The sequence below is a fragment of the Dendrobates tinctorius genome, unplaced genomic scaffold (assembly GCF_039654945.1).
Source record: "Dendrobates tinctorius isolate UK_male_01 unplaced genomic scaffold, ASM3965494v1 ptg000038l, whole genome shotgun sequence".
NCBI classification, from domain to species: Eukaryota; Metazoa; Chordata; class Amphibia; order Anura; family Dendrobatidae; genus Dendrobates; species Dendrobates tinctorius.
Window position 1 is genome coordinate 10057558 of NW_027361706.1, and position 23865 is coordinate 10081422.

The following is a 23865-nucleotide window of genomic DNA, read 5'->3' on the forward strand; positions in this document are numbered from 1 at the left end:
TTTGTCTCTGATCAGTTGATCTCTTTTGCTCTGTCTTCAGAATATACCTGAGTGCTGATATAGTGATTTGAAGTCTAGCGACTTCAGGGCCTTTTTCTATCAGACGTGTTGGACATTTTTTTTGGCAGGGTTTTTTGCATGATTGCAGACAGCAGCTTTTCTTTCCTGTCCTTTCTAGTTAGCGAGGCCCCCATAGTTTGCTCAGCCTATCTTTCTATCTGTGTCTGTGTTTTCATCTTGTTTCACCGACAATACATGTTGGGGGCTGTCTATTGCTTTGGGGTCTGCTCTGGGGCAGTTTAGATTTTCCCTGTCTTTCTTTAGGCTTATTTAGTTCTCCGGCCGTGACGAGGCGGCTAGGACCACCGTAGGCACGCTCCACGGCTACTGCTAGTTGTTGTGGATAGGATCAGGGGTCTGCAATCCACTAGTTACCAACCTCTCCAGTTTTCTGGGCTTAGCTTGCTTTTTGTTTTTTCCTCCTCGGTGCCTTATTCATAACAGGGCGATGCTCACATGGTAATTATGCAGAACAGTTTGAAGACACGCCCCAGAGGAGCCTGTGAGCCACACATGCTTAGTAAAGCTTACAAAAATTAGGCCCATGGCTCTGGAACGGTATGGCTGATTTTAATAAAACAAAAAACAATACTCAGGGGAGTAGCGGGAATAAATTAAGTGGATAAACTGGCCACTTTTGACCTGGTGACAGGTCCTTTTTAAAGGATTGTTCAGTTGAAGTGATGGCTTTTACGTCCAATAGGTCATCAATATCAGATCAGTTGGGGTTTGTAACCCCTGGCAGTGGCCAGATGTGTACAGAACAGGAGCGGCACAACTCTGCACACTATAGCCGCACTACTGAAGCTTGGCTCTCATTCACATTAGTGGCAGCTGAGCTGCGGTACACAAGAATGGCCACTATGCAGTGTATGCTGTTCCAGCTCTGTACTCTGTTGTGTACACTGTATGGCTATGGCGGGAGCAGCAAATTGATGACGGGTTGGACTACCGGCAATCTGATATTGACAACTTATCCTAAGGGTAGAAAGGGCAGCACGGTAGCTCAGTGGCTAGTACTGCAGCCTTGCAGCGTTGGAGTCCTGGGTTCAAATCCCACCAAGGACAACATTTACAAGGAGTTTGTATGTTCTCCCCGTATTTGCGTGGGTTTCCTCCGGGTTCTCCGGTTTCCTCCCACATTCCAAAGACATACTGATGGGGAATCTAGATTGTGAGCAATGATAATGTGTGCAAAGTGTAAAGCGTTGTGGAATATGTTAGCGCTATATAAAAATAAAGATTATTATTATTATTAACTTGGCCCCTGTATGTATGTTGCAAAAATATTTGACATGTGTGTTTTGGTCTATGCCATGACCCTCCCCCGACAGTGGGATTGGTTTAAGAGCAGGAGGTAAGGTCTTAGCAAAAGGCAGCAATGGCAAATCGAGACCTCCGCTGGTGTGATAAGAGCCATTGTTTTAGTGTATATGGCGCATAAAGGTCATTTTGTTGATTTTTCTTTTCCCTCTGAAATGAAGGTGGATAGTTTGCGTTTATTGCAACTTTAGCTGATATTTATTTTTTTCTTTTACGCTTTGGCATTTTCAAAGTAGGAAGGAAGACTGTATGATGGGGATTTTTTATCGCTAGTCATGAGATTCACAAAGACCTTTAGTCACTTTTTTTTCAGTCGTACTTCTGTACAAATCCCTCAAGTTCCTGTAATATCGCATTATAATGTGCAATAGATACTCAAGGAACTTTTAGGATCATTACAGTAAGGGAAATGGCCTCACTTAGAGAGGAGGTAATGAATCATACCTAAAAGCGGGGCATCATCATGAGATGACTCACGAGCACCCCGTGGTAGATTGTGACTATAGGCAAACTGCAGAGGCAGCAATTTCACTTTTATTTGAAGAATATATATATATAATTCTTTAATACATGTGACGTGTAAGATATATAGAATCAAGAGAACACAGCATAATTTGTGTTCTACGCAAAATTCCTTAGAGGTCGTGTCACTTGCTAATTTTCTTGTAAAATGCCTGCTTTCCGTTGATTCTGCTGCTCTTTTTCATTAGTCTCTGCGTCACTCCATTGCGGAGATATTCACATTTGTTGCTTTTGGAGTGCAGTATGTGAAATCTCAGCTTGTACTTCAACTGGGTGTTTCTTCAGAGTCTTCCCTGGTGGTGTTCGCTTTCACCCCTCCCTCCCAGATGCTGCCAATCACAGATCGGCAGCTGATATAGCATATAGATGCTGCCGAATTGCGATTTGTAGTGTTTGGGGGAAGGGACAGGTAAAAGCTCTCGCCCCTAGGGAAGATTCTGAAGAAACGCCACAAGCAGAGATTTCACATACTGCGCACCAAATGCAACAACTGTGCATATCTCTGCAATGGAGCGACCCAGTACAAAATGGAAAAAGACAGCAGAATTAGTGGAACTTGGAGATATTTACAAGGTGCCATATTTGACTTATTTTGCGTAAGTGACAGGTTTTCTTAATATACTCTATATATTAACATATTTTTCACCATTTGAACATGGAATCATGAACCATACACAATGATCTTGTGCCATGTCCCAATGTGGTCAGAAATGCTTGTGACCATGGATGATTAGATGCCTCACAGATACTGACTGATGGTGAAACCATCTCCAACTTCTCAGAGTCCTGTAGTCAGAGATTGTAGACCATTATAACCAGTAGCTTACTGGTATACTCTGCTGATTGGAAATTTAAGGACTTTCTAGCTCCTTTGCTTGGCAGTCTCGGTAAATTTTTGGAGTGAACCTGTACATAAAACTTGAGTTTCCTATACAATTTCTTAGGGACGATTTTGGAAGCCAAGGTTGGAAAACCAAGTTGCCACTTGCTTGGGATGCCTAAAACTTTTCTGCAGGTGACCAGGTTTTTAAATAGTTTTCTATTGAGATGGATGTTGGGTAGGTTTACACTCCTGACTTCTCCACATTTGAGAAAAACTTGTCTGAGCAGAGTTTTGATCAGAGTGGCAGCAGTTTTTCTTTGAGTCGGGAAGAGCGAGAAAAAAGGTTTCTCAACCTTCTCCATTCTGTTAGTCCACAGAAATTGGTCCGCACTTTGATCTTATCCCACTTTTTCTCACGGACCTATAGACTTGCATTGCTGATTTTTAATATGACGTGTATGCTTTTTTCTTTTTTAGCTGACAACTCATTTCTAGCTAGAAATTGGACATGTGCACAGCCCTATAGAAAATCGTAGGTACGAGTGCGATCCGTGAAAGCCATCTAAGAAAATCTGGTAGCGCTCATTTCCCGGACATTATTGCACATTGGCTTTTGGTGTGGTCTGACTGGCTCCTAAAGTCTATGGTAATCTGTCCACGCCTGAAGGCGTCTTCAAAGCAAAACCTCACATTAACTCTTTAATGTCAATTACATGTGTCAATCATTAGACATTATATGATCCGAACTGCTGAGGTGTCTAATCTTCTAGCATTGTCATACAGCTTTCCTTTTAGATGCGCTTTCAGCTTAATTTTAGAAACTGAGAAATGACTGATCCGTCATTCGGGGATTAAAGCGTTTGCGCTGTCATTATATTTGGGTAAATCCTCATTATTCAATCGTGAAGTTATTTTTGGATATAAAGATGAAGATGTTCAAAAATTGTTGCACCAAAGTAATTGCAACTTGCTAGAAAATATTAACTGTCGCTGTTATTTTATAAATTTCCGAGCATATCTCTTTGGACGTGACACTTGAGTTGGATCGGTGAAGGTCTGATAAATGTCATCAGCTGTTATGGGTCACCATGTGGCATCTGGGGACAACAGAAGCCTAATAGTCCCATTTTTCAGCTGGTAGATTTCTCTGTCAACTTCCCCGCACCCAGGAATGCTCAACTTGTCCGAGCGCTTCTGGGCCACCTATCGGAGAGCTTCTGCCGGACTCTTCTAGTGGGTAATCTACCTTCTAGACAAAAGCATTGGTTGTTGAAGTTTTAAAGGCTCAATCTTCTCTCCCCTAACCTCATCTGTTCAAGGGAGAGTCAATGTGGGCTCCCTAAAGTACCCCATACACAATGGATAGCTATTGGACAAACGCGCTCCCATGTTCTAGAATCATAGAATGTTAGAATTGGAAGGGACCTCCAGGGTCATCATGCCCAACCCCCTGCTCAATGCCCAGCATTCACTAAACCATCTCAGACAGATGTCTGCCCAGCCTCGGTTTGAAGACTTCCATTGAAGAAGAACTCGCCACCTCTTGTGACAGCCTGTTCCACTCATTGATCACTCTCACTGTCAAAAAGTTTTTTCTAATGTTTAATCTGTATGTTCTCCCTTTCAGTTTCATTCTGTTGCTTCAGTATGAGAGAGCCTCGGCCACACTCTTTTGGTGGCACTTAAGGCCCCGTCACACTAAGTGATATCGCTAGCAATATCGCTGTAACGTCACTGGTTTTGTGACGCAGCAGCGATATTGCTAGCGATATCGCTATGTGTGATACTTACCTCCAACTGGCTCCCCCGCTGTCTGTCGCTGATCGCGTGAGAACGGCCTGGGCCGTTTCTCGTCGACCGCTTCCTCCTGGGCTTCCTGTGGCGCCGACGAGCGATGCGTAGACGCGGGCGGGAGGACGTCAGTATCGCCGCGTCTGACAGGTAAGTAACGACCCCCATCCCCAGCGATGTCGCTGGTGAGATCTGCCTGTGTGGCAGCTCACTAGTGACCACTTAGCGATGTACCAGCGATCCATATCGTTGTCGGGATCGCTGGTGCATCGCTAAGTGTGACAGTACCTTTAGTTTCCCAGAAAACAAAAAAGAAAGTCCTTTGGAAGTTGGCAGTGCTGTTTTAGGCTAAGTTCACACTACGCATTTTTTTTATACTAGTTTTCAGAAGCGTTTTACAGTACCAGCAAAGTCGATGATATTTCAGGGATCTCATGCACACAGCTTGTGTTTTTTTTTTTGTTTTGTTTTTTTTTGTCACCAGTATTTTGTGCTTTCATGGTTTTTTGCAGAATTTAGCATGTCACTTCTTTCAGCGTTTTTTCAGCGTTTTTCACCCATCTAAATGAGTGGGTGGGGAAAAAACACTGGTTTCGGATTTTGCTGCGTTTTTTGTGCCAAAATCTGATTCTATAGAATAGAACAGAACAGAACTTTTTTTTCAAACACTAAATTTTATCAGCATGCACAAGACACAAATCTAGCATGCCAAAACCGTAGCAGAAATGCAAGGAAAACATGTTTGTTTGGTTTTTTTGTTTTTTTTTGCAGCCTCTTTCCTGCCAGGTTTTCCTGCAGGAAAAAGAAAACCTTGAAAAATGCGTAATGTGAACTAGGACAGATTCGTAAAATGCAAGTTTAGAAAAAATTGCAAAAGTTGGTGCAATTCTCCTCCACTCCCATACTTGCAGTGATTTTATGTATGCGAGTTATATTTGGTGCCTTTTCAATAACATTTTGCAAAAGGTGTGACTTCATGCGAAAGACCATTAAAGACAAGTTTAGGCTTTGTGCAAAATTTATGAATCGGGTGTTGATGGATTTGGAACAAAAAAAAACCTCGGTGAAAACCACAAATCAAAAAAAAGTGGCTTGAAAACAAAAGCGCAAACGATGAATCTCGCCCGCCTTGATTAGACCTCTGCCAATCCGAGTGATACGTCAGCAATGGCGATAATTAGACAAGCCCTTTATTATAAACCAGCGCTAGCCAATTTCCTACTGGGGAAACACAAGCCACAACATTTGAGGATGCTTCTTATAAACTACCTGCTTGTTATTCTGGCAGGATCCAACAAGTAGCTCACATCCTGCTATATGTTGACTTTGGAATCTGTCTAGGTTTTCTTTGGAAAATAGCACTCCTAATATTTACTGAAAGATCTTTTCGTAAAATCGCTTTAAAGTGGTTTCCATATTAAATATGAATTTTATCTTAAAGGGGCTCTCCATTACGTGGAAAACCCCTTCTGAATCACTTTGTTTCCCACCAGTAAAATAATAACACCTATACTCACCTCCGGTTTTGGCCCTGGCATTCCTGGGGATTGCATGACGCACTCCCGGGGATTGCATGACACAATCCCTGCCACTAATCAGCGCTTGCTTCACTCTCCTCTATTATAGCCATAATTGACATCCAGCGCAAGTAAGAGCTTGCGCCAGCTTTCACTTCCTTTGTGTGTCTTGATTTGTCCGAAGGCGAGTAGAGTGAAGTCAGCGCTGATTGGCTGTAGGGATGGTTGTGTCATGCAATCCCTGGGTGGGCCAGGGCCAACACTGCTGAAGCAGCGCCGGCACTGGATGAGGGGACCATTCTGTTGGGGGTGCCGAGGTGGCGTGCACTTCGGCATTGGTGCCTGAGGGTCTCACAGACCACATTACCAGGTAGGTGCTACTTATTATGCTCTGATAATTGAGATATTTTTGTAAAACCCTCAAAGTGAATTCAGTTTTGGAGAATAATAGTGGTGTTTATGAGAATTTAGTAATTTCTGTTTTTATGGATTGTTGCATAGCATTGGCTGATTTCGCATTTGTTTCGGAGCCGGTCTTGCTTTTCTCTCCGCAGAACGCGCTCTGTAATTTGAGCACGGCTTTGACAAAGGCCTCACAAGTGCCTGTTGGATGGAGCCGGAGCCTCCAGTGGGTTTACCGGGGGAAGGACAATTGGCGTCAGATTTCTGTACCGTGCACAGGAGAAAAGGGCAGCGTGCCCTTCATTAGGCATCCGCTGACATTGGCTACTGTCTGCATATTGGAGCACACGGGTGCGGACATTGCTGCTGGAATTCAATTAATTGGATTTCTAGTGTACAAAATCCTCTTTGTGCTTCAGAGGGCAGCCAGTGGTCGTTCAGAATAATCAGACCGGAAAAGAATGGAATGGGGAAGGTAGGGATTGAGCTGAGCCTAAAACAGACTGGGGGGTGATTCACCCAAACTGGTGCAAATGAAAAGTCGAGTGGCTGCTTATAGAAAACGATCAGATCCATCTGTCATTTACTGGGAGAACGGTAATGAAGAATTGCTAATATAGCTCTACATCTTAGGGCTCTTTGTACACGACCGTAATAATCGGACGAGTCCTATTCATCGTCTTGACTGATGACGCTCGGCCCATAACCGGACCGATTTTCTCAGAAGAAAAAAACTGTGGTGTGACCCTTGCCTTACAGAGTAACCACATCGCTGTGTGCATTTTGTGCTGGGCATCACTATGTTACTTTGCACTGTGATGTAACCTGGGGTCTTTTGCTGCTGTGATGCCACTGTGTGCATGGCGAAATTATGCTGCACGATCATTCCTGTGATACCATTTTCCCTATTCTCATTGAACCATGAGATATCACAAAGTGATTTAATTCTGCTTTGTTGCATAACCGTGCACAGGGTGTTTGTCTTTTTTTCTTTATTGGGCCGTTACTGTGCATTTTAGTCATTGTTAGTACATGGTGACATCACCTATGTGCTTTGATATCACAAATGCTGTTTACGGCTGGTTTCACATTAGCGCTCTTGTGCGCAGCGCATCGTGCGCACCTATGTTTAACATGACGTGTGCATGGTCTTGCGCACACTTGCGTTTTCGTGTGCATGCGTGTTTTTGTCTTTTGCGCCAGGCATGCCAGACGCAACATGTTGCATTTTTTTGGTGTGCCCTGTCTCGGCAAAAAAACGCTTGTGCACGGAATGCGCAAAAACAACACATTGAAGTCTATGGGAATGCATGCATGCGCATGGTCTTGCGCACGCTTGCGGTTTTTTGCGCATGCGTTTTTGAGGTAAACAAGTCCGGAATGTGGTCTAGACAATGGAAAAAATGTCACACCTAACAACGCATGCGCATAAAAACGCAAACGCATGCAAAAACGCATGTAAAACGCAAGCAACGCTTCGTTTTTTTGACGCATCAGCGTGCGCATGACGCTGAAAAAACGCACGTTTGTTTTGCGTTTTTTATGCGCACGATGTGCTGCGCAAAAAAACGCTAATGTGAATCTAACCTAAGCGGTTGGCGTAGATTGGGTTTTGCCAGGAAAATAGTAGTATATGCAATATGTGCACTATTTATGGGCAGCACAATGGCTCAGTGGTTAGCATTGCTGCTTTCCATCAAGGACAACATCTTCAAGGAGTTTGTATGTTCACCCCTTGTTTGCATGAATTTCTTCAAGGTTCGCCGGTTTCCTCTCACAGTCATAGTGGTAGGGAATCTAGATTGTGACAGTGATAATATCTGTGAAGTGCTGTAGAAATTAATAGTTCCAAGTATTTTTCCATGGGTTACAGTTGTGCGAAAGTTTTTTTTTTTCTGACTTCCTATTCTTTTGCATGTTTGTCACACTTAAATGTTTAAGATCACCAAACAAATGTACATATTAGACAAAGATAACACAAGTAAACCCAAAATGCAATTTTTAATGAAGTTTATTATTAAGGAAAAAAGAAATCCAAACGTACAGGGTCCTGTGTGAAAAAGTGATTGCCCCCCCCCCTCCCCACACCGTAAAACATTAACTGTGGTTTATCAAAACTTTGGGAATCTGAGTTCAAATTTCCTAGCTACACCCAGGCCTGATTACTGAAACACCTGTTCTCAATCAAGAAATCACTTAAATAGGACCTTCCTCACAAAGTGAAGACCAAAAGCTTCTCAAAAGATAGAGATCGTGCTGCGATCCAAATAAATTCTCAAACAAATTAAAAAGTAATTGAGATCTGTCTGTTAAAGGTTATAAAGCCTTTTCTAAAGCTTTGGGACTCTAGCGAATTACAGTGAGAGCCATTATTCCGAAATGGGGAAAACATGGAACAGTGGTGATCCTTCCCAGGAGTGGCCAGCTGACCAAAATTACCCTGAAAGCGCAGCGATGACTCAACCAAGAGGTCACAAAAGACCCCACAACATCATCCAAAGAACTGCAGGCCTTACTTGCCTCAGTTAAGGTTAGTGTTCATGACTCCACCATAAGAAAGGGAATGGGCAAAAATGGCCTGCATGGCAGAGTTCCAAGATGAAAACCACTGCTGAGTAATAAGAACATAAAGGATCATCTCCGTTTTGCCAGAAAGCATCTTGATAATCAAAATTGGAGAACAGTGTGGACTGAAGACACAAAAGCTGAACTTTTTGGAAGGTGTATGTCCCATTACATCTGGTGTAAGAGTAACACAGCCTTTCAGAAAAGGAGCATCTTACCAACAGTAAAACATGGTGGTATTGTGATGGTTTGGGGCTGTTTTGCTGCTTTAGGACCTGGAAGACTTACTGTGGTTAGTAGAACCATGAATTCTGTTGTCTACCAGTAAATCCTGAACGAGAATGTCCGGCCATCTTTTCATGACCCCAAGCTGAAGCGCACTTGGATTATGCAGCAGGACAATGATTCAAAACACACCAGCAAGTCTACATCTGAATGGCCTAAGTAAAACAAAATTAAGACTTTGGAGTGGCTTAGTCAAGGTCCTGAACGTAATCAGATTGAGATGTGGCGTCATGACCTTAAAAAAAAAGTGGTTCAGGCATGGAAACTATGCAATGTGTCTGATTTACAACAATTCTGCTAATATGAGTGGGACAAAATTCCTCCGGAGTGTTGTAAAAGACTCGTTGCCAGTTGTTACAAATGCTTGATTGCAGTAGTTGCAGGTAAGGGGTGGCCCAACCAGTTATTAGGTTTAGGGGGCAATCACTTTTTTCACACAGGGCCCTGTAGGTTTGGATTTCTTTTTCCCTTAACAATAAACACCTTAATTTCTGCATTTTGTGATTACTTGTGTTATCTTTGTCTAATATTTACATTTGTTTGTTAATATGAAACATTTAAGTGACAAACATGAAAAGAATAGGAGACCGGGGGGGGGGGTAAACACTTTTTCACACTTCTGTATGCCCAGATATCCATCCAGTGACCATGTGTACACTCAGCCCTCTACAAGTGATGTGACATCACTGTGTGCATTACATCGTGCCGTAGGAAAGACCCCCGAGCTGCACGGCGACTTGTCTCCCACTTTGGAGTAATGACATTTAATCCATTCTCTTCTTTGCAGCCACAGATGTTGGATACACCGTACCACCGCACGTTCTACTAAATTAACTACAGAACATCTGTCAGCAAAGTCTGATATTTTGTCACTAATCAGGCACCTTCTCTACCGGGAACCGCTCGCTGTATGTCTCCTAAAAGTGACCTGTCGGGATTTATTAAGGGATATAAATCTTTTCATTCGCATTTATTTGTAATCTAATTTAAGGTAGAAAACCATTGCCAGTCATGGAGAGTGATCATTACCACTGACTGTAATTTATAATAAATGGGGATTTTCCACATGCTGCTACCTACTGGATGCGAAGTTCAATTCTGTAAGCATTACCTGCTTGTTCAGTGTCTGTATGTCTTTTGCTGAAGGGAACTAATCTGGAATGGCATTGTGTACTCATCGCAGGTTATCGGGAGTACTGGCTGGATAAAATGTATAATTAACATTAGTTACTTAAACCCCCCGACTGTTGCCCCCTTCTAGTCACTGCAAACTGTTCTGCAGGAGTGATAAGGTCACGTCTACAACAAGAGACTGCCAGAGCCTCCGGATTCGACTTGTGCCGTCTACTGTGGCATCATCAGTAATAACAGTGATTGGCTGCAGCGGTCACATGTTGTAGACACCTTTGCTGCCCTGTGAATAAATATTGAAGGGAGCAAAGAAGAGGTGATGTCGGTGTCTCTCCCCATTGAAACCATATGCCCAGTGAATCAAGCATGTAAGTTTATATGGGGGGGTGAAAGGTGGCTGTTGATTGACCAAGCCATCTTCTGACAGCTGTTGAAGGCGTGTGGGCGTCTTTACAGGTCTTGGAAGGGTTAGAGAGCTTTCGCATTGCATTTAGGCACCCGTTTCATGGCTTACATCCAAACCCCCAGCGAAACGGGATTCGGACGTTTCGCTGGGGTTCTGACGTATGCCCCAATGAGATCATTGAACAGGTGCCTAAATGCAATGTGAACGCACTCTAAAGCATGCCATAAACGCGAGATGGCTGTCAACTGTTAATGTTTTTTTTACGGGGTTGTGGAGGTGGAAAGTATTGAGGGCCTAAGGAAAAAAATGACTTCTCCGGAAGTTTTGGGTTGTAAGTTTACCAATATGCTGCCATCGGCATAGATTGTTATAGTTTGCCTTGTAGATTATCTTCCACTGCTTTTTTATGTTTGTGATGCTTATAGATATATTTTATTTATCATGCTCTTTTTTTGAGGACTGGTTAGAGTAGGGGAGCACAACCTGTGACCGGGGGGCCACGTGACCATTGTTGACGTTCTGTGCTGCTGCCAGCCATCTCTGACTCCTCTGCGTTCAGTGACTCTGATAAATTATGGGGAGAGCTGCAATCACGGTTTGGTCATCTTGACTTCTTTTTTTTCTGAAATGCTAAATATTGGGGAGTAATGGACCTTCTGTGTCTACAATAGTGGAAGTTTCAGGAATGGATCCCCCCACTTATTAGATTATGGGTATATGGTGCTGTGGATATATACTTCTGAACAGGAAACCCTATAAATTTTATGCAGCCCTTGGGAGTGGTACAATCGCGAAATTGGCCACTTGGATCAAAAAAGGTTGGGTACTTCTGAGGTAGAAGATAGTGTGGAGGTGCAATAAAGACTGATATATTCTTAAAGGGATTATTTGTGACCGTTAATATTTTTACAGATGAGGCTAAGAACTAACAGGCCGGTGGTTGCTAATTATCTACCAGACGCCGGTCTCTGCTGAGTCACAGACCTCTTCTGCCAGCAATTCTGCAATTTCCACTTAAATCATGTCAACAGAGCAGCAACTTCTCTTTTGCCCCGCTCTGTTGACAAGGCGCCACTGTGGATGTCATGCTGACGGGCAGCGGAGAGCCAGCTGTCAGTCAGGATAACATCAGCAGTGGAGCCCTGTCGACGAAGAGGAAGAGCTGCTCTTCTGATGAGGGGGGTGAAATGAAGTGGAGGTATCATCTGCTATACCAGCAAAGGTCATCCTCATGCAGAACAAGGAGGTAGTTGCCAAGTTCCCACCTGTTAGTTCTTGTCCCCGTGCAGAACAAGGAGGTAGTTAGCAATTTCCCGCCTGTTAGTTCTTGTCCCCGTGCAGAACAAGGAGGTAGTTAGCAAGTTCCCGCCTGTTAGTTCTTGTCCCCGTGCAGAACAAGGAGGTAGTTAGCAAGTTCCCGCCTGTTAGTTCTTGTCCCCGTGCAGAATAAAGAGGTAGTTAGCAAGTTCCTGCCTGTTTATTCTTCTCCTCATATGCAAAAATATTAAAAGCTCTGGATAAAACCTTAAATGGTCTCTCGTCCCAGCTCAGATTGTGATATATTGCACCATGTACATAGAGCTCATAGCGAGTGACGAGCTGAGATTGTCTTAGTGACTTTCTGCTGCTGCAGGCGCAGACTCTGCCGGCTGTCACTCACGGTCTATTTGTGACCGGTCAACCAGTAGCTGCTGTGAATTATGCATTAGTAGGTGACCCATTTTCAGACAAATCCGTTCTTCGTCTAGTCAGGTCACACTGCAGCCGACAGGCAAATCTGAGGTTACCTACAAAGCACCCTGGGTGTGTGACCATCTGATTTCCGGGACGTGCTGGGCAGCATCGCGCTGACTTCCTTTATGTACATATAGGAGTAACCTAGAATTATGTGAATATATAGGAATAACGTAGAATTAAAAAAAAAAAATAAAATAAATATATATATACATAACGTAGAATTACCTGTGTATATATAGGTGTAACATAGAATTATATATGCAGGTGCTTCTCACAAAAATAGAATATCATAAAAAAATTAATTCCGTTCTTAAATACAAAAAGTGAATCTCATATATTATATAGATCTTTACAGAGTGATCTATTTCACGTGTTTATTTCTGGTAACGCTGATGATTATGGCTTACAGCCAATGAAAACCCAAAAGTCATTATCTCAGTAACTTAGAGTACTTTTTTAACACCAGCTTGAAAAATGATTTTAAAATCCGAAATGTTGGCCTACTGAAATGTATGTACAGTAAATGCACTCAATAAAGGATATCCTATTACTAAGGGCGCCGAGGTCCACCAGAAACGCGTCAGGCTGAGAGTCTCTCAATTTTATCATTGGTTTTTAAAATGTTCTAATAAAAAGAAATTTTATTTAAACTGGATGGATGTGCTGGAAACACCCCTCCTTCTTTCTCACTTTGGCTGAAATCTCCAGCAGGTATGGCACCCACCAGCTATATTCATTTGCAACGGTCTGTGATATATGTATCAGCGTGTCAAGCTCCAACTTTTCCCTCTCCCCCCCTCTCTCTCATAGACAATACTTGGTCAGGGCTCCTTTGGCAGCAATTACTGCATCAATGCAGTGTGGCATGGAGGCGATCAGCCTGTGGCAGTGCTGAGGGGTTATGGAAGCCCAGGTTGCTTTGATAGCAGTCTTCAGCTTGTCTGCATTGTTCGGTCTGGTGTCTCTCATCTTCTTCTTGACAATACTCCATAGATTCTCTATGGGGTTAAGGTCATGCGAGTTTGCTGGCCAATCAAGCACAGTGATACTGTTATTTGTACACCAGGTGTTGGTACTTTTGGCAGTGTGGACAGGTGCCAAGTCCTGCTGGAGAAGGAAACTTCCATCTCCAAAAGCTTGTCGGCAGAGGGAAGCATGAAGTGCTCTAAAGTTTCCTGGTAGACGGCTGCGCTGACTTTAGTCTTGATAAAACACAGTGGACCTACCCCAGCAGATGACATGGCTCCCCAAACCATCACTGATTGTGGAAACTTCACACTAGACCTCCAGCAGCTTGGATTGTGGCCTCTCCACTCTTCCTCCAGACTCTGGGACCTTGATTTCCAAATGAAATGCAACATTTTCTTTCATCTGAAAACACCACCTTGGACCACTGAGCAACAGTCCAGTTCTTCTTCTCTTTGGCCCAGGTAAGACACTTCTGGCGTTGTCTATTGGTCATGAGTGGCTTGACACAAGGAATGCGACACTTGTAGCCCATGTCCTGGATACGTCTGTGTGTGGTGGCTCTTGAAGCAATGACTCCAGCAGCAGTCCACTCCTTGTGAATCTCCCAAAATTTTTCAATGGCCTTTTCTTAACAATCCTTTCAAGGCTGTGGTTATCCCGGTTGCATGTGCACCTTTTTCTACCACACTTTTTCCTTCCACTCAACTTTCCATTAATATGCTTGGATACAGCACTCTGTGAACAGCCGGCTTCTTTAGCAGTGACCTTTTGTGGCTTACCCTCCTTGTGGAGTGTGTCAGTGACTGCCTTCTGGACATCTGTCACGTTTGCAGTCTTCCCCATGATTGTGGAGCTACTGAAACAGACTAAGGGACCTTGTTAAACTCTTAGGAAGCCTTTACAGGTGTTTTTTGTTAATTATTCTAATTAACTGAGATAATGACTTTTGGGTTTTCATTGGCTGCAAGCCATAATCATCAACGTTAACAGAAATAAACACGTGAAATAGATCACTCTGTGTAATGACTGAGTTTCACTTTTTGCATTGAAGAATTGAAAGAGATGTCCCTGTATGGTCAGACACAGCCAGTACACAGCAGGAGCACATGTACAGTAGAAGATTATCTCAGCACAGGAATATTTTATTTAAACACCTCAAATTGTGGAAATTATTATTATTCCAAGATCTATAATTGTTTCTTTAAGCGGTTTTCCCACGAGCAACACTTTATCTCCATTGACTTCTGGTAGGCAAACTTTTTTGACAACCTCTGCAGGTGGAAAAATTGGGTTCCTGTAAACATTATTGAGTTCTAATTTTGGTGGGGTGAAATCAATTTTTAGACTAGTTGCATTTTTGGTAATATGATTAAGGTGGCTTGCAAATTACCGTTCCTTATTTTATATTAATTTCGTCTGTACAAGTTCCCATGTCTGCGGAAAAAAATTGTCCAGGTCAAGTTCAGACTTGCTAGTAAATGGTCACCTTTTTGGATTGTAACCCTAGAATCTCTGGCACCTATAAACTTTCCTTGGCAGCCATCATCTGTCTCTAAACTGGCCAAACGCATTGTTTGAAGATGTTATGCTCACTCTTATCACATTGCTCAGCGCTTTAGAGACCTCATAATCGCTGTCCCCATTGGGGCTCACAATGTACATTCCTGATCAGTATGTCTTTGGGGTGTGGAAGGAAACCGGGGTACCCAGAGGAAACCCACGCAAACACGGGGAGAACATGCAACCTCCTTGCAGATGTTGTCCTTGGTTCGGACTTGACCCCAGCACTGCAAAGCATCAGTGCTAACCACTGAGCCACCATACTGTGCTAACCACTGAGCCACCTTGATGTCTACTGACTATTGTGCATAAGGAGCTCCCATTTCTCCCCGATGGCATATGTCAGGGTTGGAGGAGGAATATGGGACTTTCTGTATCATCATGTCTGATCCTTTTTTCCCGGGACAGATAAGCTGCTACCGGAGGTGTCTAGCTGCGGTTTAATCTCCAATACAAAAATATTGTCAAGTTTGACGGGAGTTGACCACCATCTGATGTGTAAGAGGTCGCCCCGATTCTCAAGGATTGGGCAGATGGAATTTCATCAGCCCGTCCAGATATAATGCAGTTTCCACGTTGAAAGCACATGAACACTTGCTCGCTCGAGCCCGGCGCTCACATATATGGGGAGATTGCCTGATGAGTGAATCTGCAGGTTCTGCCATCAAAATTATTGGTAGGTTTTTTTTGCAGGAGCTACAACTCTCTTATATGTACGGGGCACTGACGAGTACTAGAAGGAGGTAATGAACGAGCCTTTGGCTGGTCAGTAATCGAGAGGTATTAACATGTAGAGCTGGATTATCCAAGGAACCCTGCTGGGATTCAGAAAGGAAAAATCTGTGTCCCAAAATTGTTCCGTCATTAAAAGCTTCACCAGCTTCGATTGTTGCTTTCTGGGTATTTTTCTTTTTTTTTTGGTTTTGTTTTGTTTGTACTGACCACGGTAAAATGACACCTGAGACTGTGATACTGATAAATGGCTGATTATTTTGATCATCTTCATCTCCATCCATGAATATTAATAGGCTAAGATGGGATAATTTCCCTTTGGAGATCATGAACGAAGTCTAAAAATTATTTAAAAAAATTTCAAAAATTTTCTGTATAGTAAAATTTGGGATCCTCTTTTCGTAGAGCTCTGATGGTCTATTATTATTCTTGCACATGTATCCATGCATTTATCACTGTCTTTTATTTTTCTTGTAACTTGGCGCGCCCCGTGCTGAAATTTTCTGACTACCTCTGAGTCAGAACACTGAGCCTCTCTATTAAAGCAGACTGCCGCTGAAGCGGACTGAAGTCATCCTTGTATTACCGTTTGTCTCAATAGCCACCCTGTAACTCTGCATCTCCCCTATAAAGGCCGTTGCACAGGAAATACCGTACTTTGCTTGCCCGTGACTTTCTCCTGCAAAATCCGCTCTCGAGATCAGGATTTATCCTTCACGATCAACCAGGAGTTAAAATAACAGGCATCAAAAATTTCTGTCCAGCAGCTATACAAGTTATTAGGATTGGGGCATATGGCACTTCATTTTTGGACTTTATTTCTGTGTCCCCATTGAAAAGCGTTGTAATCAGGCACAAAGAGGGATATTGTAGATTAATTTTCATTAACAGGATATACCCTAAAAATAACAGTGTTTTCAATGGCTGTCTATTATTTTCTGATTTCCCAGTGCACATGCGCACTTGGTTTAGCTGTGCGTGCATGTGTTTTCAATGTGGAGAGAAGTCATGTTAAAGGGAATCTGTCAGCAGATTTTTCTTCTGAAATCTGAGCACATCGTGATGTAGGGACAGAGACCCTGATTCCAGCGATGTCACTTACTGGGCTGTATTTTGCTCTTTCAATATCAGCAGGAGATTATCACTACAGGACTAGGGGTCTCGTGACTCCTGGTCCAACCACGCACCCACCACTGATTGGCAGCTTTCTGCAACCAATCAGTGGTACTGATGGGGTTATACACTGATCTTCAATCCGAGCTCTGTTCTGCCTTCCGAGCTCTGTTCTGCCTTCCGAGCTCTGTTCTGCCTTCCGAGCTCTGTTCTGCCTTCCGAGCCCTCTCTTCTGCCTTCCGAGCCCTCTCTTCTGCCTTCCGAGCCCTCTCTTCTGCCTTCCGAGCCCTCTCTTCTGCCTTCCGAGCCCTCTCTTCTGCCTTCCGAGCCCTCTCTTCTGCCTTCCGAGCCCTCTCTTCTGCCTTCCGAGCCCTCTCTTCTGCCTTCCGAGCCCTCTCTTCTGCCTTCCGAGCTCTGCTCTGCCCCCCTGCTTGATCTTCAGCAGAGAAAATTGTGATTATATTACAACTAATACAGATCAATAGTTATTACAACCAAAAATCCACTGTTTGGATATATAGAGTGACTACTACACAAAAGATAATAAACTATACAATTTTATTAGAATATTTTAAAAGATAAAATAAGGTACCTCAAAAGAGAGGAACACAGAACAAGAACTTGAAAAATCCACACGTCCACAAATGATAGAATTAATAACCATATCAATAGACAAATATCACCCCGTCATACAGTAGCTATCCTAGATATGCATTTGGTAATGAGTATATAGTCCATATTAAATGTATAATTACCAAGATGTGAATCAAAAAGAGAATAGTGTCGTCCTGTCCTGTGTCCCTTACCTCGACGCGCGTTTCATGCCAATTCCTCAGGGGGCATGTCTGTTGAACCCAGTATACTAAGTGATACATCTCTGGAATCAGGGTCTCTGCCACATCATACTGCAAACAGATTTCATAGCAAAAAAACCTGCTGACCTACTCCCTTTAATAAAGTGAGCTCCACTAAGTTAAGTTTTTGTTTGAATCCTCCAAAAACTATTCTGACTGGGACCATGACAGAATGGAGTCATTCAGTTCAATGATGCCAACAGAGTATCTGTAGACCTAGTCTGGCAGTATTCATCTTTTTCATGCACAAAAACATGGCAACTCGCATCAAAGTGAACCTAGCCTAAGCTGCACCTCCTTAGTAGTCAGTCTGTCCCAATGAAATTTGCAGATATGACTGGCTTTCCTCTAATGCTTATGGCCACATTACTTCTGCTCTGGCTGATGGCAATTTCTGTTTTGGACATCTAAAAATATGGGGAATAATAAAGTCCCAGAACTATTTTAGCCCAGAATTCGAAATAAATTATCTCTGCAGTTTTGCTTTAGGCAACTGGAAAAAAAAAAGAAGGGTTCTCCAGCGTCTGCAATCCAATTTGAAATCTGCTCCTTGAGGGAAATGAGCAGAGCGCTGGAGGACTCTTTCCACTTGCAGACGTTGCAGAATTTATTCTGTCTGCTTTCTCATGCTCTTCTGGTAGGGGGAAAATAAAAAGAATTTACTGTGCATATAAATGAGCGTCATTCGAGTCTCTGCCAAATGTCCTTATTTCGTAAAGTTCTGGCGGTGCTGCCATAATTAGATAAATGATGGATAGGTCCGCGTGCCAAATAACACAACTTCACCAGGCCAGGTTTATAATACACCAAATTAGGTCTACCGTATGGTAAAAATAAGAAAGTTGTAGATCACAAAACAAACTGTAACAGGTCAAACATAAAATATATTATTATATATTAAAGCAAAGTTTTTTTATGTTGGCCATCCTCAAAAGGGTAAGCCCAAAATGGGCGGCCATTCGGCACTGCACTTGATTTTTGCAGGAGAACTGATGCTTCACATGCAAAACGCGGCCAGTTACAATGGTTCTCATGACGTTCCAGCTGATCCATCCCGCAAAATTAAGGAAATTGTTATGGGGCATTTTGCAAACCTACTGCAATGGTTTCTGCTTTTCAGATGGTCTCGGACGGATGCTCCTTCTTGCCGTAAAGGGAGTCCTGGCATAACCGAATGACTGTTCAAACAAAGCACATGTGCTTAGTGCATCCTTGGCATGGCCAAACAGTTAAGTGCACCTTCCCATCTCTTTGTTTTTGATTTGTCATTGCCCCCTCCCCTCTATTTTGATCAACAGTTCTGGCTTCATTGAGGCAGAGACGGTTGACCATGGAAAGAAAACAGGTAGGTGCATTGAGCAGTTTGGCCAGTGGTTCACCTCTTGTACCTGGTTTCATCAGTCATTCTGTGCGGACAGTCCTTTCAAGTCCCCCATAAATTTTACATAACCATTGGCCAAACAATTGTTCAGCCAACAGCCATCTCTCTCTACTCCATCATTCATAGAAATGATCTCTTGGAAAAACCAAATGATCCGCTGTTGGAACTTCCAACATTCTGATCTTTTCGTTCCCCCATCTTTAGAAATTGGGTAAGAGCTTCCCCATAAGACTTTAGACTGTCTACCGATCCAGGTTTAGCCAACTTCAGTCTTATGTAGGTGGGGGTCTTTACCCTAAGATTAATAGGGGTGTCTCAATTCCTTCTCGTATTTAGTGTTGGGGCATGTGGACATCTTAGAAGAGTGTCTCCGCTCAATGTTATTATTTAACAAAAGTAGACAGAGACCTTTCGAGTTTCTTTAAGGGTTATTGTATTAGTAGTCTATTTACTGCTGTAATAACGCACTTTCAAAGTATCTTAAAAATTCTATCTACACGTGGAAATTTTCTGTATGGATTTTGACATGCAGCATAGATATTAGAAGATCACCACGTCTACACTCATTGCAGATTTCACCCCTTACAGTGCCGATTAGTGAAATCTGCCAAAACATTTGCAGCAAAATCCACATTTATCACTCATAGTTTGCAGCTTTTCAGCAGTGATTGCGATGAAATTGTTTTCTCAGGCAAGACTGCTCCATGCACATGTGGCCTTCAGGTCGAGGCCGACCAGCTACGTAAATATCTGAAGTATCACATGTTATGTCCATCAAGCATAAATTGTTTTTACAGTAGTACAGCACAAAACAAAAATCTGAATTAGTTTAACCCCTTGTTCCCCGATAATTTACTTGACTATTAATTAGTCTATGGCACCTTTTAAGTTGTTTTGAAGAGAAGAAACTTATTTTTTAGAGACCTGGCACAGATGGTATTTACTCCCTGTCTGATATGTGATGCTTTTTAATTTCCCTTGGGTTTTTCCTGTGAAAAGTATCCCGATGGGATCAGTATTTTTTTTTCTTTTTAATCTTATTTTCACTTATCTGAAATCAAATACAATGTGATTATAGAATCTAAGTGACAGCTAGTAGATGTCACAGGAGGATGGGTATTCACCCGACTCGCCGTGTATCCAGTCATTATAGAGATACTTAAATGTGAGCATAGACATTTTGGAATTCTCCGTCCTTCTACCTGACCTTGTATTCTGTACCTAGCATTGATAGCACGTCAAGTTCCAGTATCTATTGTACTGTCCTGTTGACTGTGATTAGGACCGGTCTATTCTTTACTGGCCTGACAATGCATTCTTGAAGTAACCTGGGGGTTGTCACAAGGATATGCAATCAAGATAGATAATTTTGAAAAGTGTCTAAGAAAAGAAAATGTAGTTAAGTGGAGTCCAAAACCAACCCAGATTTGGCACATAATATTGGGGTAATTAAGTTCGCCATGTGATGGTGTACATAGAATAAAAACGTGTCTACCATATGTAGCACAATGTAAATTTATCAAACAGCTGTCCCAACTGTGATAAATTTGGCACAGTTTCTGCTTTCTAAATGTAGGAGTCTCATCTCCAACTTTATTATTATTTAAAGAGAAGTGGCCAGTTTTTACTCCTATTTTATTCCCACTATTCTCTTGAGGATTCAGGTTTTTCTCTTTTTTAAATCCACTATACGGTTCCAGAGATATGGGCATATTTGTTTATGGTCTTTACTCTGCTCTGCATTATTACCCTGTGAGCCGTGCCCCCTTGGTAGAGGCACACCCCAGAGGATTCTGTGAGACACGCCCCAGAGGATCCTTTTTAAATGTTTTTATTAGATTTTATGATGATACCAGGTAGTGGGTAAAAAGGGGGGGGGGAGTAGGGTTAACAATCGGAGAGGGAGAAAGGAAGGGATGGGGTTCAATAAAAACTAGAGAACCTTTTAACATTCACAAATCGGTGAAAATAAATCACACAAACATAACCCTTCGTGTATAATAAAATGTAATCATAAAAGTGACAGGTTGAAACGAAGGTATTAAGAAGGAAAGAGATATTGAAATGACAATTAAATCTACTATATAGATCTACCAGAGAGTTATGGAGTGAGAAACTTATCGTTCCAGATCTACCATTTTTTAGATAGGTTTTTAATGCCTTTAGTATTTACTGCAAATCTCCATTCCAAGGAGTTTGTGTTGGTGGATGTAGTCTAAAATGTCCTCAAACTTGGGTGGTTCTGCCCCAGAGGAACCTGTGGGACACGCCCCCAGAGGAACCTGTGGGACATGCCCTCTTGTAAAGATAATAAAAATAAGCACCAAATTAAAAAGTCCTCATATCTCTCGAACCGTATCCTGATTTTAAACAGACAAAAATCTGCTTACGCAGGAGCAGAGGGAATAAAATAAGAGACACGCTGTCCACTTACAGTTGTAGCCAAAAGTATTGACACCCCTGCAATTTTGTCGGATAATATTCAGTTTCTTCCTGAAAATGATTGCAAACACAAATTCTTTGGTATTATTATCTTCATTTAATTTGTCTTAAATGAAAAAACACAAAAGAGAATGAAGCAAAAAGCAAAACATTGATCATTTCACACACAACTCCAAAAATTGGCCAGACAAAAGTATTGGCACCCTCAGCCTAATACTTGGTTGCACAACCTTTAGCCAAAATAACTGCGACCAACCGCTTCCGGTAACCATCAATGAGTTTCTTACAATGCTCTGCTGGAATTTTAGACCATTCTTCTTTGGCAAACTGCTCCAGGTCCCTGATATTAGAAGGGTGCCTTCTCCAAACTGCCATTTTTAGATCTCTCCACAGGTGTTCTTTGGGATTCAGGTCTGGACTCATTGCTGGCCACCTTACAAGTCTCCAGTGCTTTCTCTCAAACCATTTTCTAGTGCTTTTTGAAGTGTGTTTTGGTTCATTGTCCTGCTGAAAGACCCATGACCTCTGAGGGAGACCCAGCTTTCTCACACTGGGCCCTACATTATGCTGCAAAATTTGTTGGTAGTCTTCAGACTTCATAATGCCATGCACACAGTCAAGCAGTCCAGTGCCAGAGGCAGCAAAACAACCCCAAAACATCAGGGAACCTCCGCCATGTTTGACTGTAGGGGCCGTGTTTTTTTCTTTGAATGCCTCTTTTTTTTTCTCCTGTAAATTCTATGTTGATGCCTTTGCCCAAAAAGCTCTACTTTTGTCTCATCTGACCAGAAAACATTCTTCCAAAACGTTTTAGGCTTTTTCAGGTAAGTTTTGGCAAACTCCAGCCTGGCTTTTTTATGTCTCGGGGTAAGAAGTGGGGTCTTCCTGGGTCTCCTACCATACAGTCCCTTTTCATTCAGACACCGACGGATAGTACGGGTTGACACTATTGTACCCTCGGACGGCAGGGCAGCTTGAACTTGTTTGGATGTTAGTCGAGGTTCTTTATCCAACATCCGCACAATCTTGAGTTGAAATCTCTTGTCAATTTTTCTTTTCTGTCCACATCTAGGGAGGTTATCCACAGTGCCATAGGCTTTAAACTTCTTAATGACACTGCGCACGGTAGACACAGGAACATTCTGGTCTTTGGAGATGGACTTGTAGTCTTGAGATTGCTCATGCTGCCTCACAATTTGGTTTCTCAAGTCCTCAGACAGTTCTTTGGTCTTCTTTCTTTTCTCCATGCTCAATGTGGTACACACAAGGACACAGGACAGAGGTTGAGTCAACTTTAATCCATGTCAACTGGCTGCAAGTGTGATTTAGTTATGGCCAACACCTGTTAGGTGCCACAGGTAAGTTACAGGTGCTGTTAATTACACAAATTAGAGAAGCATCACATGATTTTTCGAACAGTGCCAATACTTTTGTCCACCCTCTTTTTTATGTTTGGTGTGGAATTATATCCAATTTGGCTTTAGGACAATTCTTTTTGTGTTTTTTCATTTAAGACAAATTAAATGAAGATAATAATACCAAAGAATTTGTGTTTGCAATCATTTTCAGGAAGAAACTGAGTATTATCTGACAGAATTTCAGGGATTGTCAATACTTTTGGCCACAACTGTATGACCTCATTACAGGTCTTATTTACAGGATGTCTCTTCTAAAATATAAGTTTTCAAAAAGAAGGCTTTAAGGAAGCCTTTTTTCTAGCCTTAGGTGAAGGCAAAAATACTAACGAGCTGAGTAATTGGAGATGGTTTGGTTGCTATGGATAGCTAAATATTTGTAGCTGTATCCATAGCAACTAGTCTGTCTTAAATTTATCAGCTGTTCAATGTAAAGCTGACTTGGCACAGCGCGCAATGACGGCTGCCATTTGTAACCCGAACCAATACACTTGTCAGTAGACAGAAGATTCTTGCTCCATTTCTCCAACCTCCTTGAATACGACACCATAAATTGCAGAGGTCTTGGGGCGGCATCCTTCCTCAGGGGAAGACATGACTGAATATGTACACAAAGTAATAGCCAAAGCACCGTTCTTAGAGCCAGCGGTCACATATCCGTCTCAGCTGAGAATTTTTTTTTATCATTGATCATGCATTACGAAAAAAAAGTCTGAAACATAAAAATGGAGTCTAAAAAGCATAAAATTCTTCTCCCTTGAGAATGTTTTATTTTTGCTCTTGCAGCCAAAAATCTGAGATTTGTGGCTATTGAGCGCTAATCTCCTGATTGGCGGA

The 23865-nt window shown here is 42.3% G+C and overlaps 1 protein-coding gene across 2 annotated transcripts in view; it reads left to right on the top strand.

The window, feature by feature from the left end:
* The window catches only part of BICD2 (BICD cargo adaptor 2), a 110330-nt gene that overhangs the window by 42455 nt on the left and 44010 nt on the right, over nucleotides 1–23865 (top strand). The gene's annotated exons all lie outside the window — the stretch shown is intronic.